The 18,518-nt window shown below is 42.8% G+C and overlaps 1 protein-coding gene across 9 annotated transcripts in view; it reads left to right on the top strand.

The window, feature by feature from the left end:
* The window catches only part of ZNF423 (zinc finger protein 423), a 214,690-nt gene that overhangs the window by 128,306 nt on the left and 67,866 nt on the right, over positions 1-18,518 (top strand). The window lies entirely within an intron of this gene.

Here is an 18,518-nt window from a genome sequence, read left to right as displayed (position 1 = left end):
AGTGCTTGCTGCCTCCTGCTACAGTCCTGTTGTACGAGCATGAAGTGAAGTGTCACTGCAATCTGACAGGCCGTATTGCTGCTGCAGCTGCATGCGGGTATTTTCTGATGAAGGCAAAGAAATGTTTTTCCTGTCTGTACAGATGTTACGAATACATGTGTTGGCCCAAGAGGTCAGTTTAGTTTGATGCATAGACCACAAAGGAGTAACTTACACATGCCACTGTAGGCGTACGTTGCATGAGAGCCTTCAAGGACCCTCCGGCGCACTTTGTGTGTCTCGTATGTTCATGTGCAGCATTTATCTCCCATAAGCATAATGGTTTTCCTTCAACAATTTTACATTTAGGAAACTATTCTCCCGTCAATGCATATATGTAACTCCTATTATCTTTGATGTGAATTATGCATAAATACTAGAGAGAGAGAGAAATGCAGACTGACACAGTCTTCGCTCCCCATACCCCCAAATGAAAAATATACATGTCAGTCATCATAATTTTCATTCTAGAGCCAGGCAGGAGTTTCAAGTCAATGTCAAACAGGTTAAGATGAAGATATCTAAAAATGTTTGCTTTTGTAGCAGGTGTTAATGTAATCTCTTGTTTGCAAGCTTGAAGAGTGAGATTCTTGTTAATTGGACCATAGTGATTTCATGCAGCTCCCCCCTAGATTTTTTTTTTAACAAAAGCCTGAAAGAAAGGAGTCCTTAGGCAAGCTTATGACTTCTTTCAGCTTAAGTTATGATACAGTAGATAATTGCTGATTTTTAAATACATAGCTCATAAGTGTTGAATTAAGGTTCTGCTTGATTTGAGGGAGGAATTCCTCGTCCTTTTGGAAAAAAAAAAAGAAAAAAAAAGTACTTTCTTTACTTTACAGTGATTGATATGTGAAGTTTATTTATGTATATCCCCAAATTAGTGCTGTCTGGAATAATACATGATGATATATATGTCATTACAAGTTTCAGTATTACAGAGAGCTATTGGAAAACAACACTGGTAGGAGAAAGAGGAGGTTGAGAAGAGTGTGGTGCTGTTGTTTGTGAAACCTGTACCTGTTGTTTCTTTAAAGCTGTACATGAGTTCTAATACATATTTGGAAAAAACCTATATAAATGCAAAGGTACATATGGACTCAGCTCCATATACGTAGGGCATTATATATGCCAGGATATGATAAGAAAATACCTGATTATTTCACTGAGGGGTCATGTCTTTGTGTCCCCTTGCTGGGATACAGGCTGGGAACGTTAACATTAAGTTCACTTGTTTGGGGTGAGTTTAGGAAAGAGCAAAGTATGGAAACCTGTAGCATGAGCCAAACGTCCTCCTGCTCTGGGCATCTCAGACTATTCACAAGGCACCGGGGCCCCTCTTTGTGACACGTGGCTGACTCCGAAAGGTGTTGTCTGTTGGGTCTCCTGTTGGCATTTGCTTTTTGCTGGGGAGTACTGCAGAGGAGAGGGGAGACTAGACGTCACAGTTTGCCTACCAGTAAGTGCTGTGCAGATTTTTGGTGTTAATTTGCTATGTGCTGAGTCAGTAATATTAGAGTGATGGATTGCCTCCTGGGCTTGCTCCCCCAGCCTTTGTTGAAAGCCTGAGAGCCTTCATCCCTTACACCGGCTGCAGGAGAGACCAGCACGTGCCCCGCTGTCCCTCGGTCTGGTTTGTCATGTACGAAATGAGTGTAAGAGTGTCCCTTCTCTGTACGAGACCACGTCCAGTCAGGTGGGCAGCGGGAGAAAGAAGCCAATGCTCTTCCTGCAGCCCAGGTCTGTGCCACAGCGGTTACTGTCATTGCCAATTTAGGACCAACAGACAAGGGTTTGTTTGTGCTGAGAGGGTTACCGCAATCCCGGAGTGAATGTACGGGTGCTCAGAGCCGGGGGAGCCTGTCCTCGGGTTGTGTCTGCTCAGAGCTCGGCGTCGGACTCGTCTCGATGAACTTGTATCTGTCTGAAATTAAGGTGTCTGGTTTAATATAGTCATCGAGGTGCTGTCTGGGGGAAATGAATGATTGATACCAATCACAGATAAGGGTTTGAGGAGGATAAGCATTTCCAGGGAGAGATTTTTATCTCGCTTTTGAATTTGAAGTGAGCCAAGGCAATGAAGTTAGCCTTGACATGTAATTTTGGGGTAAAAGAAAAAAACACTTTGGCTTTGATAATCCAAGACCTCTGTGCTGCACTTCCTTCTCATATTTTGCAAAACACAAAATCAGTAGTTGAGAGATGTCCTAAACACTTACCTACAGTTTCATTTTGCTCAGGTGACTGTCAACAAAGGCATCCCTGCTCTTCAGCCGTGACCCCCCTCACATATCAGTGTCCGTAATATGATTAAAGATTCCAGTTTTTTCTTACATCCTAGTCTCAAAGAGTGCATCCAGTTAAATTGGCTGTGCCTCCCTCCTCCACCTCTCGGCTCTCCAGGCTGGAGTCAGAGGCCCTGCTCATAATTCATGGAGGTAGGGGGTTATTTTTTTCAAAGCAATATGCAGGGAATTTCCACTGCTACTCCCACACACTGCTTTGAAAAATTACCCTTCTGCACTCTAGCCCTTCATATCCTGTGCACAAACACAGAGGCATACTGGGTCCCGCACAGGGTCCCTGGAGAAGGAGCAGGCTGGATGCATCCCCGGAGGAGGTAAATGGTAGATGTTTTGTTTCATTTTACACTGGGGCCTGTAGGAGGGCTGTAAGCAGCAGACCAGACCTCTTCAGCTGCAGTTAGCCAGGAAGGGATCTGTTTAGAGATGTTTTCAGCCCGGGGGGGGCTGGAGGTGGAATTTTTAGAGAGTAGAGGTCTTTGAAACATTGCACTGATTGGGGCTCCTTTGAAACACGTCCATGCGCACAGAAAGGGGATCCCCCCTTTGAAACATTTACAGGCATTGGGTAGTCCACCTGGGAGTATATCAAAAACTTTCAGTACTCCTTGCTGCCTCTGTACTTGCTTACCTCCTGTTGCGCTGACCTGGCAATGTTTAAAGCTTCTTCCCCTTATCTCCCCACCCACCACTGCCTCTGATGTGCAGTCCCTGTTAGATGCAGGGGATGATGGGCGTACGCAGCCGTGGGCTCTATGGGGGGCAGCGAGCAGCCATGGCAGCAGCCAGAGCACAGAAGTCTGCTAATGCAGCTTTTCCCCTGTGGCTGCCAGAGCCAAAGAGCCTGCATTCCCCATCGCCGGGACGCTGCCGAGGCCTGGGACATGCGGGCAGGGGCCGGTGGGGACCAGGGAGCAAGGACCCAGCACCCCTCTGTCCTGCAGCCCCACTGGGAGCTGGGAGCAGCTGGGCTTGGCCCGGGGCTTTGCTGCTGGGTTTTTGCAGGTGGGCTGTGCCCACAGCCGGGCCGGGTGCCCTAATTCCTGTTTTTCAGCATGCACAAAAAGCCTCAGCCCCATTGCCCTCCGAGCAGGTCAGGTGGCCCAGCGTCAAGGAACAGCAAATTCAGGTCTGTGCTGGGGCTCTGGTCTGCATGGGGAGCAGCCGTGGATGGAGCAGTTGTGATTAGGTGGGGGATATTTTCTATTTAATGTTCAAAAAAGATGAATGGTTGTCCCCACCCTTCTTTCTCCCTTTCTCTACAAAAGTCTCCTGGCAAACACGCACGGGAAGCTCAGCTGCAGCACGGTTAATGCTGGAGCAGGGAAACTAATTATTTCTGGCCGTGCTCTAGCGCTGGAATTACTTCAGGATCCTCCTGCCTCGTGCTGCAGAGGCGTGCGAGCATCTGTGGGCTCGCTAGGGCTGCCTGCAGTCGGTCTGTCCGACTCTTTGGAGCTCGGCAGATCCCTTCCCGGAGCCGTCCCCATCCCTGTGCACGCGGCTGCGAGCGCTCAGTCACCATTCCCGTCTGAACACACGCGAGCAGACGTGGGCTGGTGGTGGTGACGAGGGAGGGGAAGCCTCTGCAGGCCGGACGGGGCTGTGGTATGTAGGGTTTGGAGCAGGAGGCCCCGCTCGTTGCTCGGAGAGCCACCTGGGACCAAAGGGAGTGCTGGAGGGAAAACTTGCAGAAGTCACATTGAAACTGCTCTGTGGTCTGGTTCTCGGACTGCTGTCTAAATAAATATCTCCTTGTTTGATTTGATGGGGATGACCACGTTAAACAACTGCATTTGGAGGAACGGGGAGAGTTTTCTGGGTACTGCCCTAAGCTGTGGCATATCGTACATTGTGTGCAACGTGGGGCTGTGAGTCTCTAAATTACCTTTCCTGCCCTTGGAGATCATGTTTCAAGTTCTGGAAATGCTCTGCCAGAATTAAACGCAAAGCGGAGGGATAACATCCATCCACAGTTGTTTTTCTTTCAGATGCACACAAGTATTTTAAGTAAGAAATGACCAAATACAGGTTTGCGGTATTGTAACTTGTAAGTTTGCTCTCTTCAGAGGTCAAACTGCAATAATAACTACAGACGGAGTCTTTTAAAAAGCAGCAATTTCAAAAGGTGATTTTATGTTCAGAAGAATTAGTAGCTGATACAATTTAGAGCACTGTGATGAAACCAGCAGAGAAGGAGCTGAGGTAGCATCCAAAATCAAACATAAACCAACAGGTTTCCAGTATGGTTTCCTCTTCTGTTCAAGAATTGAAGCAAACAGTTTTGATTTAGGAAATCCTAGTTTCATAAATTCAGATCGTACCCAAATTGGTAATCTTCATGCTGTCTCAATAAATATTGGGACTGCTTTTGGATGGTTTTGGACTCCATGTCACAGTACTTTCTAAACGCATGTGTCTGTGAAAAGGATGTAGGTAAAGATCGTTTCTGCAATCCCAACATTATACGTGGGGAAATATTAGCCCTGGGCATGTCTGATGAAGATGTGAAGTGGTTCTGATGCCAAGGCCTGATCTTGTGAAGCACTTTGTTCCCTCATTGATTTGGGAGCTGGGGATGGCTAATGCTTTTCAGAATCTTTCTCACAATAAAATATCTTTTATTTTGTATGAAATAGATGGAGTCAATAAAGGGGGAAGGGTGGCTTTTATTCTTGTAAAATTCCCTTATTTTCCTGTGCAGTTTGTTTAGTACGGTACTCGAATTCAAATTGATTTCAAGTTTAAGGGTGTTATTTGGTAAATACATTCCCTTCCATTAAGCTACTGTCATGACATTGTGTCCTGAGACAAAACTGCTTAATTCTTGAGGGAAACTCTTCAGACCTAAGCGCTAGTGTTAGTTAAAGTGTATACGTGGTAGCAATGATGATGACATTGTAAAGCACTATCTTGGTAATAGCTTTCAGGCATTAAGGCAAATAAAAATGTGCCAGATTGTTTTTGAAGCATTAGATGCAAATTATCAACAGGAACATATTTCTGGACTCAACAGCTGAATGTGTGAATTAATTACGGACACATTAGGAACTCAAAAATATTTTTTTAACTTTGATGTTTGTGAAGCATATTCCAAGTAATTGCTCTTTTAATGCAGAAGCGGAAGGTACAACCTTCATGTATTTACCCAGCGCTTGCTTAAATATCCAAGTCTATGTGGACTCGCTTTAATTAACAATATGTGCTAGAATTTCATTTTGCAGCGGCTGGCTATTGCGAAAGACTAATTTTAGGGAAAAATAAGCTAAGCGTGCGTACGGTAGCAGCTGAACAACGTGCATGGTGGCTGCACACGCGCGTGAGCCCCTCCGTGCAGCCTCGTGCAAGTGCCTCGGGCTGGCCGGCGTCCTGCAGGCTCCTCTGCGGGGCCTCTGCCTGAGCGGAGCTTTCTGCTGCATCGCGCTCCTGGACAAAGGGATCTGCTTCTGCCAAGAGGTCCTTCTGTTATTTGGTCTGGCTCTTTTTATTCTGTTGCTTGCCTTTAGCTTTAAGCGCTTGTGCAAGTAGCTAAATAACGCCATAATGACCGTAGTGCATAAAAGCTAGCAATGTTCCCTTTTAACAGCTCCGGTTTTGAACAGGGTGGTCACACTGAAAGCCACATTACCATTGTTAACAGGCGGAAGAAGCTCTCTTCAGTGCAAACAATATTGGCCCTTAATATAATTCAGCACCTAATTGGTCTCTTACTTTGAAACTGATTTCAGAAATTATGTTTTTGCTGTCCCTTCCCTTCTAAGGCCTGGAGAATTCATTACCCAAAATCTCAATAATTTTATCCAGCCACACGGTGTAGATGTGTCCCCCTGCAATTGTTCTCTATGCAGATTGGTTTTTAAAAATCCCCCTTTTCATGAGAATGGTTTTGTTTTGCTTGTTTAGCTACCAGGAAAGAAATAGCATTTCTCTTAATGTATTCATTCACATTTTCCTTTTGCATTTTTCATTTCATTTACAACTTGGTAATAGTAGTTCAGTTTTCACTGACATTTTTATAGCTGCTATGACAACATTCCTGTTTTGCATGATACATGCATAATCGGCTATGATCCCAGTTTTGCATTGCTTTCATTCTTTCTTAACTGTGTTAAGATTCCTTGCAGCCTCCAAACTCAATTTTCATACGCAGTTGTGATTACACCTGTTTAAACATTTTCCTGGTAGTTTCATATTTATTCATAAAGGGAGCAGTTGATAAAACACCTTTTCTGTAATCAGTCAGAGTTTTAAGTGTGATTTTTCTTCAAAGTTATCATTAGCAAGCACCTCAATCTATTTGCAGCCTTTCAGTATCAGTTAGGCAGTGTGGCAAAAAACGCTATTTTTCAATAAACTTTGCCGTGTGTAGCAATGATTTTTCTGAATGTGTAACTTGTTTTTCATTTTTATTAATTCTATTAACCTTGAAAACTGCTGTAACTTTTGTATTTAAGAGTCTGCAGAGATGCTTCCTGCCTGTTCCTCACATATTTTATGTGTGTGTGGCCGTGACTGTTTGAGTCTAAGTTCACAAACAAATTTCTTAGCCCTTCTTTGCTAATCTTGAATCTGGAAAAAAAAAAAAAAAAAAGCAAGTTCTCACCATATGGGGTTTTGGTTCTCCCTGCAGATGGCAAAATGACTCTATTCCTCCCCAGTGGAGAGGTCAGCACCCCTCTGTGTCCTACTTTCGAGCAAAACACCAGAATATTTCTTGGGGGGCGGGGAGAAAGCCCTCCATCATTTCTAGGTGTAGTCTTCAGACTTGATATAATTGATCTGTTAAGGAAGTTGTCTCCTCGTGTGAATTCTGGGGCTAACGTCTACACCAGTTTGGTCCTAAAGTCTAGATGTTTGCAATCTCTCTGGGAATTTATTATCAAATAGTAGTTTTACCTGGAGAAAGTAGATATTACCCCACATTTCTTCTTTATTTGCCAAACAAACTTCTTGGTTTGGAAACATCAGGTACCAGTACTACCTCTCTCAAGTGACAGAAAGGTTTGTGCCTTTTGGGAAGGATAACTGCAATGTGAAAAATTAGTAAGGAACAAAGCAATGCATGCTTGGTGAAGCTGGAAAAACCCATACTGGGTTAGTTAGGAATTAGTGGCAGAGTTATAAAATATTCTTTTTACCTCTTTGGGGAAACCTAAACTAGGTTCCAGACCATTTCCAGTCAGGAAAATTGGAAAAGAAAGTGTGTGTGTGTGTATATATATATATATATATATATATAAAAATAATATAAGTAAACTATAATAAAATTATTTTTTTCTAATAAAATCCCAGATTTCATTCTTTTTGAATATCTTCTTCAATATTCAGCATTTGTGAACACTGAACCTAAAATGTTTATTTTTCTTCTTGTGTTTGTTATGATATAAGCCCCAGGTTTGGAATCAGAAAGGGTACTGGCTTATGTATGCTGAACCCCAACTGTATAGTTATCAGACTGAAGTGTCTGTATGTTAAAGGTCCAGATTTATTCCTCCTGTTACTTGGTTGACTTCAAAGAGGGACAGTTGGCCCATTGCCTTTAATTATACTTCAAACTAAGTGGCATCCCCAACCTTGGGGAAGATTTAATCTGGTCTCTTAGAACCAGAGGTTACCAATTGACATGGTTCTTAAAAATATATATTTCTGTTTTGTTATAACTGGCAAGCAACTCAAATCAAACACAGACTTCCCTGTATGCTCCTGCCTGTTTGGGGTACTGGCACTCTTTTTTTTTTTTTTCTTTTTTTTTTTTTTCCCATTTGTAATGGACACCTTTTCTGCACTGAGGTTCCTTTCAAATGATACCCGTGAAAGAAGCCTGTGAAAATTATTTAAATGCTTTTACATTTTTTCAGTGTTTCAAGGCTCCCAGCACAGGTAAAGCCTTTGCACGAATGGTCTCTGCCATTTGCATCAGATGTACTTGCTTCTATATCAGTTTTTTTGTCACAAACTGCTTTTGGTTCAGTTTGTCAGTGAGGTTTGACTGCTTTGGGCCTTTGTAAGAAACAGATTTTTTTAATTGAATATTTTAACTTGGCAGATTCATTGTGTGTCTTTTTGTAGTAATAAATTTCTGTAAAGAAGCCCAAACCTTGCCATTCTTGCAAGGGCCAATTGCCACTGTGTGGCTGCACAGTAAGCCTGAGGAAGAAGACTTCAGCTTCTGCCTGTCAGACCGTGGGCTTCAGAAGACAGAGCTTCATAGCAGATCAAAAAACCTCACTGGTCGTCGTGCTCTCCAGTTGCCTTCTTCACCAACATGCTCTCACCTTCCTCTCCTCTACTTGGTGTTTTGTGCTTTGTCCTGCTGGCACGAACCCCAGGACGGATGGGGTGAATAAGGTGCTGACCCCACAGCGAGGAGTTGAGCCTTTTTAACTCCCGCTTCCAGGTCAAAACCTGGACACCATTTCGGTCAGGTCCTTCCTTCATTTCCTCCTCCTGAACTGATGAAGAGGACTATGAAAAATGTCACTGCAGGAAGAAAGTTCGTAACGCACTACCGATGTGTATAAATCACTATGTCAGTCAGTGGAGGTTTAATCCTGCCTTCAGGTGTGCATCAGCCCTTGTCTGGTGGGCACTTTATGGCCTTTAAAAATGGCTGAGTCATTCAAACATTGCATGTATAACTATGAAATGTTTAGATTTTATGAGGAGTATATTTTATTCTGTGTTCAGAGACAAGATTTTTAGCGTGGTTCAACTTAGGCAGATCCATTGGGTTTAGGTTTTGCTCCAGGTAGGGTTTGGGTGTTTTAAGATATCAAGATCGACTAGCACCATTGGTGTGTCTTCCGTTGTTATGTTTTGCACACATCAGCTATCACATGTCATTGGTGTATGGACAAATATTTCCTAAACCCCATGACTGTGAGTTATATCCAGGAATAAATATTGGCAACAAAAGTTAAATGATGAAACCTCATGCAATGAATGGTAACTGATTCAAGCTGGGCCGGATATAGATAGCTAAAGCTGAAGGGAAAAAAAGTATTCTAGTGACATTTTCTCCTTTTCAAACTTTCTAATTTTTGACCTTTTGATTCAATATTTTTTCTTAAAATCAAGGATTTGAGGAGAAAAAAAGAAAAGCAAAACAATCCCTCTACTCCTTAAATCTCCTGCAGTCATTAATACCTCTACCTCCACTTACTGAAGAACATCAATGGAGAGAATTTCCTTTGGAGGCTAATTCTGATATGCCAGAAACTGAAATCAGCAATGTCAGTGTTGGACCTGAATGATAAACTTCCAAGGAATGGGGAACTTAAATTGTGAGATGTTAGTTTCTAGATTAGTTTATACTTGCATTTGAAAATCTGGTGGGAGAATGTTGGTATTTTTAAGCTAAGCCTTTTAAAGTTATATATCCCTTGACTTAGTTTAACAAAGAAAATTTGAAGACCTGTAATGGAAAAGCAATCTATAGCTTTTCTCTTCTCTTTTTATTTTTTTTTTTATTTTTTATTTTTTATTTTTTTTGCATATCATAGAACCCCTCATAGTTATGCAGAAATCCAAACTGCAAAAATACCTAAGGTACCAGAAGAGTTACATATGTTATTAGGACATTATTAAAAGTAAAGGTAGGTTCTTTATATGTTTTCTTTGAAGCTCACCAGGATTATTTCTGTAGCTATTTTAATAGTGTTAGTTTTGATGGCTGCTGTTGTCAGGGCATCTGGGTACAGGTGACAAGGGCATTTGGGACCATCATACTTCTTGAATCTGGGAGATTTCCATGCGTAAGTGTTCAGCTTTGAGCGCCAAAGGGTCTGTGTGGGGTTGATGGGGGAAAAACTTGCTAGGCATTTTCTGAACAGCCTGTTTTGAACTGAAAGGTGCAGTTGCTTGTAAAAGCTTTACAGCCAAGCAGCTCAAGATGGTACAGGTTAGCAGTTGTGGAGCTCAGTGCAGACTTTTTCTTGTAAACTGTGAACTACCAAGTGGTTCTGGGTTTGTGCACTGGTAGTCCCTGCAAGCTAAACATTGGTGTGCGATTTTAGAGCAAATACACTTTTGTCAAGCAATCTGGGAGGGCAGATTTCAAGTACACAAGTGTGGGTCAGTTATCCCTAGAACTATGACTTAATGCTTTTTCATTTTTAACACCTGAAAATATTGGGGTTTGTTTTTCCTTTCAGTGGAAATACTATTAGGCCGCAAATGTACAAGGTGTAATTATATCTATCTTGCATCTTTATTCCTGTTTGAACATGGCTTACTAGGAAAAGGACTCTTGAGACCCAAAGTATGTGCACTAAATGGCCTAGTCAGTTTCCCCTTTTTCCTAAGGCTTAAGCTGGGGAAGTGGCTGCCATTTGCAGGCTAGCAATACAGTAAAAGCACATCATTGTACACAACATTTTATTTGGACAGCTGTATAAAAATGGCAACACACTGTGAAATCCATTAACAGAAAACATGTTAAATTCAGCAAAATGCATCTCATGTGGAACACTGAATAAGAAATTATAGTCTGAGTTTTACTAGTTGGTTATCAGAGTCTGTCTTGGATGAAGAGAATTGAATTTTTTCCATGCGTCTGCCTGTAATAACAGTGAATGCTGTACATTGGGTTTTGAAACCAGTGTGCACCTGTAAATCTTTGCCCCAAGAATTTTCAGCGAGGTTTTCACAAATCTAATCTTAATATCCACTGGGAGCCCTAGGTGGCCGTTTTCACTCGCGCAAAGAGCTCTCATTTGCATGGTGGGTCTCACTCAAGCTCACCACCACTACTTGAACACTTCAGAAATATTTGCCCAAGTAAGTTTTGCAGGATGTGGGAGTGAGAGCTCAAAGTGGGAACAGATTGATTCTTCACCCTTCTCTCCCTGCCAGTGCCAGTGAGGACTTCACTCTGGACAGCCAAGAGTAGGTTGGGTGGGATTCCCAGGGGTGGATTTTGCTATGTAAGACTTCTCAGAGTTAATCAAATAGCATCTAAAAATTAGAAAACCACAACCTCTTGCAAACTATTTTGCATTTCCATTGTTTGGGCTGCTTAACTCTGAGCTGTTGCTCGTCAGGAAAGGATGCCGTTAAGTGTTCTGGTACAGAAAGAAAAAATGAGTTGCTCTTGCTTGGTAGCAAATGAAACAGCCACGTTAACTTCAGCTCTAATCATGAGATTAAAAGCCTAATGGAGAATAGTATCATTTTCAGTCTTCAAAGCCAGCACCAATGACCTTCGGAGAGTTTTAACTTTAACGGCCTGATGGTTTCTCTTCTGGAAGAAGCAAAACCAGTCTTTTCCTTGCCAGGGAAAGGAACAAATGGATGGATAAAGTAAAGTATGCTGGAGCAGGCTAAGCGACTTTCAGTCATATTCAGCACAAGCAGACGAGGGGTTGTTGCCAGGCTTTATTGCCCGAGTCACCGACTGCTCTGGAGGGAGCATATATCCTAGGAAGAGCCAGGGGCAGCGCAGGGGCAGCCCCACTCCTCTGGCTCTGGGCGCCAGTGGCTCTGGGCAGCGGTGCTGCCTGCACACTGCTCGCCCTGAGCAGGTTCAGTGTCGTTTGGGGCTTGTTTCCTGTGTCAGAGCGCTGGAATTTCTGGTTGCAGTTCCTGTTTGCCGCGTTTGCGAGCTTGGGTTCTTGCTCTTTTGCCAAGCTGGCAGCAGGCGGGGGTGACTTCCTGCGCAGGGGATGTAAAAGCAATCCTGTGATTCTTCCTCTGCAGCCACTGGGAGATAAAAGCCAGGACATCGGGGATTGCAAAGAGGGAGCCAAATTATATTTATAATATTAAAGTGAGTGCATTTGTGGTTTCGCCATTCTCCAGGGTTTTTCATAAGTAGAAAAACATGAATTAGCATTTTCCATTTCCATATATTGACTGGAAAAATAGCCTGCTCTCAATTAAGACCTATAGCTTTTGGGATGTATGCAACAATTTTATAAAATATTTACAGCAAAATTTGCATTTTACATGGTATTACAGTTTTTCTTGTGTTTAGTAGAAAGGACTTCGGCCTAAGAGAAGAAATTCATCCAGCCTACCAAAAGGGAAATAAATCTAAAATTAGATTGTTAGCATTCTCAACCAGAAATGTCCAGCGCTGGCTGTTACCTCCAGCAATTATCCGAGGTCACTTTCACCACCAGCTATTTGTTATACCTGCGGCAAGGACCGTGCTCCCCATGCGGAGCTATTGCTATCCCTTTAAAACTGGCTTTGGAAGAGATTGTAGCTTTGTGCTAGACAGATAAGTAGAACATTTTTTTCCAAATGTAAATGCGCACTGTAAAGAACATAGCTATTTCCTGGATAATTTGCAGTTGTATATTTTATGTTAATTTCACCGAAAATATTGCACCCCTGCCAGGTTTAGTAGAGGCTCACTGTGATATGAATAATTTCTAGCGAATCATTTTTTTTTCTTCATTTAAGATTTGGCACCTTTTTAAGATTTTAATAATAGCAACAAGGAGGAAGATTTAGAACAAGTGAAACATTAGAGCCAAAGAAATTCACATTGAGAGCTAATGTAAAATAGCAAGAATAATTACATGGAAAACAGTTGCCACAGATGTTTTTCCTTGTAATGTAATAACTATTTACTAAACTGTTTATTTTAGGCCCTTGGTTTACAATAAAATATTTATACATGCTCTGCTGTAATAAAAAAAATATTGACAAAATACTATAGAGATTTTTAAAAGACAATTAGTATTTCTCTGTCTAGAAAGGGAACACGGCAGATGCAGCTCGAGCCCTTGCCACGCTGTGTGACGGGAGGAGCGGGGTTAGCGGCAGCATCCCTCGCAGGGCTGGGAGTGCTCTGCTCCGCTCACAGGGAGCCCGTGGGCTCGTGGCACACCGCGGGATAACTTACCAAGGAATGGGAAAGCTAACACTCTGCAGACTTCATTTCAATAAGGAAAACCTGATTCCATTCCTGAAATAAGATATAATAAAGCCATGTCTTCTCTAAGCTAAATGTGCCTGCTCTAGGAGCAAATTTGAAGTTCGAGGTGCCAGACTACTGAATACCATTCTTAAAACCCCTATGGTACGGTGACTGCTCCGAAGTACTGGCTGTGGCATCTTTAAACCTTTTGCTTTATCCTGCCTGAACCACACCTACATGAAGTGTATGTTGTCATGCACTTAATTCATAAAGTTACTCATGTGCCCATGAAGTGTGTACGTGGTGTTACTCGGGGGGTGTCTAGGTCTCTGTAGTCATAGCAGTGCCTTAGCATACTGAAATAAGAATTTCAACACAACACTGAAAAGTCTATCGATTCTACTTTCCAAAGATATTCTTAAAGCATATATTCTTCTACTCACAAATATATGGCAAAAACTTTATTTTTGGGTACCTATGGTATTAGGTTTTAAAACCTTGAACAGTATCCCATCAGGAACTTCTGTGCCTCTGTCTATGAGTTTCATAATGACAGATTTTTACTTTTTTTTCCCAGAAGTCATTGTACATCCTTTAGGGGTACCTATTACTTAACACCACACTGCTGGCACGCAACAATTTTAAAAAGAGACCTCTAGGAAAAAAAGACAAGATACCTGTAATTTCATGAACACAGGCCCTGCTGTATGTTCGCATTTGAGCACTACCAACATGTTAGAGGAACCCAAAGTCTAAACTCTGAATGAAGACTGCGTGACTGGCTCCGACTGCCCAAGATCTGTGAAGTCAAAGGTTTCAATATCTAGATCTGAATCCATATTTAGCAGTTCAGGCTCTACTTTCAAGTAGGCAAGTCCCTTGAGTTTCCATGCTAGCACGTTGTGAGCTTTATGATTACAGAAGCGACAGGGTAGCAGCCTTGTGAAATGATTGGAAAAATGAATTTAAAATATACCTATGAACCTCTTTTCTTGGTGAAACTTGTAATTCTCACCTGTTTAAGACTCAGCAATGTGATTGACTATGTAGATTTTTGTCATGCTTGGTTACAATGCACAAAAAAGAAAAGGGCAGAGCAGAAAACTGCAGGCATTAGAACTAAAAGTGAACAAAAGAGGGAGCTAAGAAATCTACAATGTTCTGTTTTAAGACAGAATAATCATGGTTACCAGATGGCTTTTGTTGTAAACAGACCTTTTTCATGGCTGACTCTTACATAGAGGCCAGTGCGTGCGAGAGGTTTGGGAGCCTCGTACTGTGCCACGCAAAACCACCGTGCCCATGGCCCAGGGTTTGCCCTCGTGGAACCTAGCCACCACAGCTTTTGGATAATTAAAATTTGGATAATTAAAAGCCAATTAAAATTTGGCTTTTCCTATGAAAGTCTGGATAATTTAATATCAAGCTTACCATAAGAAAATAAATGGTGTAATATGCGTAATATTTTCTGTAAGTGAAAACAAAGTTTGGTTCTTGGCTTTTTGCCCTTTGCTACCTTCCTGCCTGTGAAATGTTGATACATGCGGAGCGCTGCCAGGTTATGCAATTATTTCAATACAGCGCCTTTTGAGTCATCGGTAGAGTCCAAAGCTAGCATTAAGGAAAACAAAGGAATTTGTGCTTGGAAATCAGCATTGCTCTGCACACACAGGATTTTTTTTTTTCAAGGACTGTGTTATTGTGTAAGCTAATGATTTTGTTTTTAAGTTATATTCTCAGGGGCATGGACATCCAGAATAATCGAGGATGTACTTTTAATGCCTGTGCAACATTAGGTCTCTCGCAGCAAAATGGACCAATTGCAGTGCTGAGCTTTGGATTAACCCCTGCTTGGAAGAACTGTTGAGTTCAGGGTGCTGAATATATTTGTAGATTGATGCATGTTACCTACGTGTAAATTAGTTTAAATTACGGTAAATTAGCCAGCTCCCTTCCCTTGTGCCTTTTAAAAGGCTATTCAGTGTTTATCGTAGCAGAAGCTATTAAACAACATATTAAAAGAGGTAGATGAAGGAGCGGAGCAAGACAGAGGAAGACTGTGGAAGGAGTCCTTTTTTCGTCCTTTGAAATACACGTGGTATGAGTTATAGTGCAAACTTTTCCAAACATTCTCATGAAAAGCTTCACCTAGTGTCCCTACCATACCACTGCGGGTAATGAAACAACTGGCAGAGAGCATTACTTTAATAAAGCCCTGCCTGTTAGTGTCTCATACGGGATCGGGAAACAAGTTCAGAGAAGCAGATTTTGCTGAAGAATCTGTCTCCAATTTTCCCTTGGAAGTACACTGGTAGGGTTTTTAGAGGTTTATGTATTTAACAATTCAAATTTTCATTTTAGCTTTTCATTTGCTGCTCAGGATTTTTATTAATTTTGCAGCACTCATTTAAGTAGATCCAGCTCTTTATATCATTTCCAGCTTGAAATATTAGTTCAGAGATAAGCTTTGTTATTAAATGCTTAATCTTGAACACTTGTCTTACTTGGTAAGAATTATCTTTGAGAAGTAGGCAAAGAGAAGCTGACTGCTGTGGTTTTAAAGCTGCTGTAACTGGAGTAGCCCAAGTACTGGTTTACAAAGGTTGGCATCCCTTCAGTTCGCCATCGCAGCAGCTGGACTTCATTAAGTGCTGGTGTTAATTACTGGGAGATCATTGGTTCAGTATGCATACAGCGACACTTGGGGTGACACGCAAAATAAGAAAAAGGTCACCTTGAAATGAAAGCTTACAAAAAAAAAAAAAAGCAAGGCTGTCGCTAATTTTGTAACTGCATTTGGTCCAAACTGATTGAGAAAACAGCGCAATGAGCACTGCTGCGTGGTCATAAGGAACGTTTTCATTGCTTCTGCCATTGAGTCGCCTAGGAAGGAATGGAGGCGCAGTGCTGGGCTAACTTGCCCCGCAATAAAGGAAGATGCGGATGTCATATTTTCTGTGCGTGTGCTGTGGAAGGGAGAGGAAATTCTTTTTTTTATTCTCCAGAGTTTTCAAGCCCTGTACAGCATAGTTTGAAGAGGAATTATTAATAATTTCTTATCCTGTAAATAGTATTCTGTGGAGAAAACCTGTTAAGGGTTTGTATCTAAGGGAAAGTGTTTAGGGGATGAATGTCGTGGAGAATAACATAGAACATGTGGCAGCGTAAAGCAAGTGTTGCTCGGAAATGTTGTGTCCTGAAGCTGACGGCGTGCAGACAAAGTGCAAACAGCCGCTGGGACATCCAGCCCGCTACCCCATCACCTGCTTAAGCGAAAGCTAATTGTGAGCCTTGTCTTTTGCCTCGCCAGGGGCTGGGCTGGAAGGGGTGTGTGCGAGGACATTGGAGGAGAATTAGGTTATTACATTTCCTCCTTAATTCTTCATCAGGGCTGCCGCCTCTATTTCCTACAGAAAAATCAATGCCTTCGGATTCTGTAATTTCCCATGGTGCGTCGCCGGGCGCGCGGCGTGCCCTGGGAGGTGACACATCCGGTCATGGCAGCTTGAACTCTTTTTTCCAGTGAAAGAATTCATTGGAATTTCACAACCTTTGCGTGCTTTTGTGAAAACACTCATTTGTGTTTGCGCCAACCTGCTAATGGCGGATGCCGGGGCTTGCGAATCCCACCTACATTCGGTGCTCGTTATGGCACGGAATGTGCCGTTAATAATGCATCTGTGAAACTCAGCTGCGAGGGAGCCAAGTAATTATCCCACCGTAGCGTTCCCTGCTTCAGTGTCATCACAACTGGGGCTTCATTAAAAGTCCTAACAGTAGAGATGTTGTGTGGTGCAGCCTGTATATATATTTTTTCATTTAAATTATCAGCAATGCCATGGCTCAGAGGTAATTTGACTTTTTGAAACCGTGGAGCCCCTGTGAATTTCCTTCCTCCTCTCCCTCTCGCTGCCGCACCAGCTGATCAGCCCCAGAAGAACAAAAGGTTTATCTGAAGCTATGAAGCATATATTCACCAGCTTCTGGCGTCTAGATAAAAAAAAAAATAAAAAAAATCAAAGTACTCCATTGAACATGTTAATACTGAGCAAAATGCACACAGCCAGACACTAAACCTTTACAGGGATTTAGGCATTTGAAAAGCGATACTCTGATCAGGTCTTGAGTTAGTTTCCTTAGCATAAAGTAAAGCAGAAGCATAAAATAATATAGGTTTTTAAATAAATGGAGAGCTTAACATTCCCCCCCCTCTTTGTTTTATTTCTTTGTCTGGTTTCTGTCAGTCAGTCAGTAACAAAATCTTTGGTAAAGGTATGCTCTAATGAAAGTATTTTCCCTTTTTAATATCGTACTCTTCCAGCAGAAAATATACTACAAACCTCTGGCATCAAAATAAATGGGCACAAAGAACAAAAGCATCTGTGGCTCCTTCCAGATCTCTGAGGGAGTTTGGGATGCTTCTAAAAATTATTAATCTGGTAACTTATTCCTCCTTGTTGTTGTTTTTCGATCTTTTTTTTTTTTTTTACTGCCACTGGCTTCCCATTTTTTCATCGTGCTCTTGGGAAGACTGGGGTGTAACGAGAGCCTTGCCAGCGGCAGGCAGGACGCTCTGCAGCGGTCACAGCGACAGCGGAGTTGTTCTGGGCTTCTCCCCAGCAGCGTGGTGCCGGGAGAGCCGCGGTCCTCCTGCCTCGTGGGGCTCCCGCTGCACTCGGTCGCGTGTGCTTGGCTGGGGACATGGGGCTGGGGCTGTGCCTTTGGAGGTATTGCTCTTGGCGGAGGGAACGGTTACAGGACCTCTCACCGAAGCATTCCCAGCTCTCGGCGGGCTGGCAGCTGTCCTGGTAAGCCCGTCAGTGCTGCGTTGCTTTCTTATAGAGGTCTTTGCTGGTGGGGAAGCAGTGCCTCCCCCTAGAAGGACCTATTCACACCAACTCTCCTGCAAGGGTCAGATGTTTCCTGGAACCAAGGTGCTCCAGATCCCAGCCACCCCAAAAGAAATGGGGGAAGAGGAAACAGCATGGGACAGGGTTCAGCTGCGCCAGCCCACGTGCTAGGATCAGATGTCCCTACTGCCGCCACAGTTTGAAATTGTGCAGGGCCAAAGAAGAAAAGCCAGGACCACAGGACCCAGGCTGTGGGTTTGGGACATCCAGATCTGTTTGAGCATGGTGCAGGATCCAGGGTAGAGCACTTCTGGGATCACGGCTCCTCAGGGACTCGGTAGGCAGGAGCTGCACTCTCTGTCTTTCTCCCTAAGAATCAAATTGGGTTGAGTATGGGATTCTTTCTGTTGACATGTCTGGCCCGAAGGTGTGCCTGGTACCCCACAGGCAGAGGCTGTG

Source organism: Anser anser, assembly GCF_964211835.1.
Source record: "Anser anser genome assembly, chromosome: 11".
Taxonomy (NCBI): Eukaryota; Metazoa; Chordata; class Aves; order Anseriformes; family Anatidae; genus Anser; species Anser anser.
This window is presented reverse-complemented; position numbering and strand designations above follow the sequence as displayed.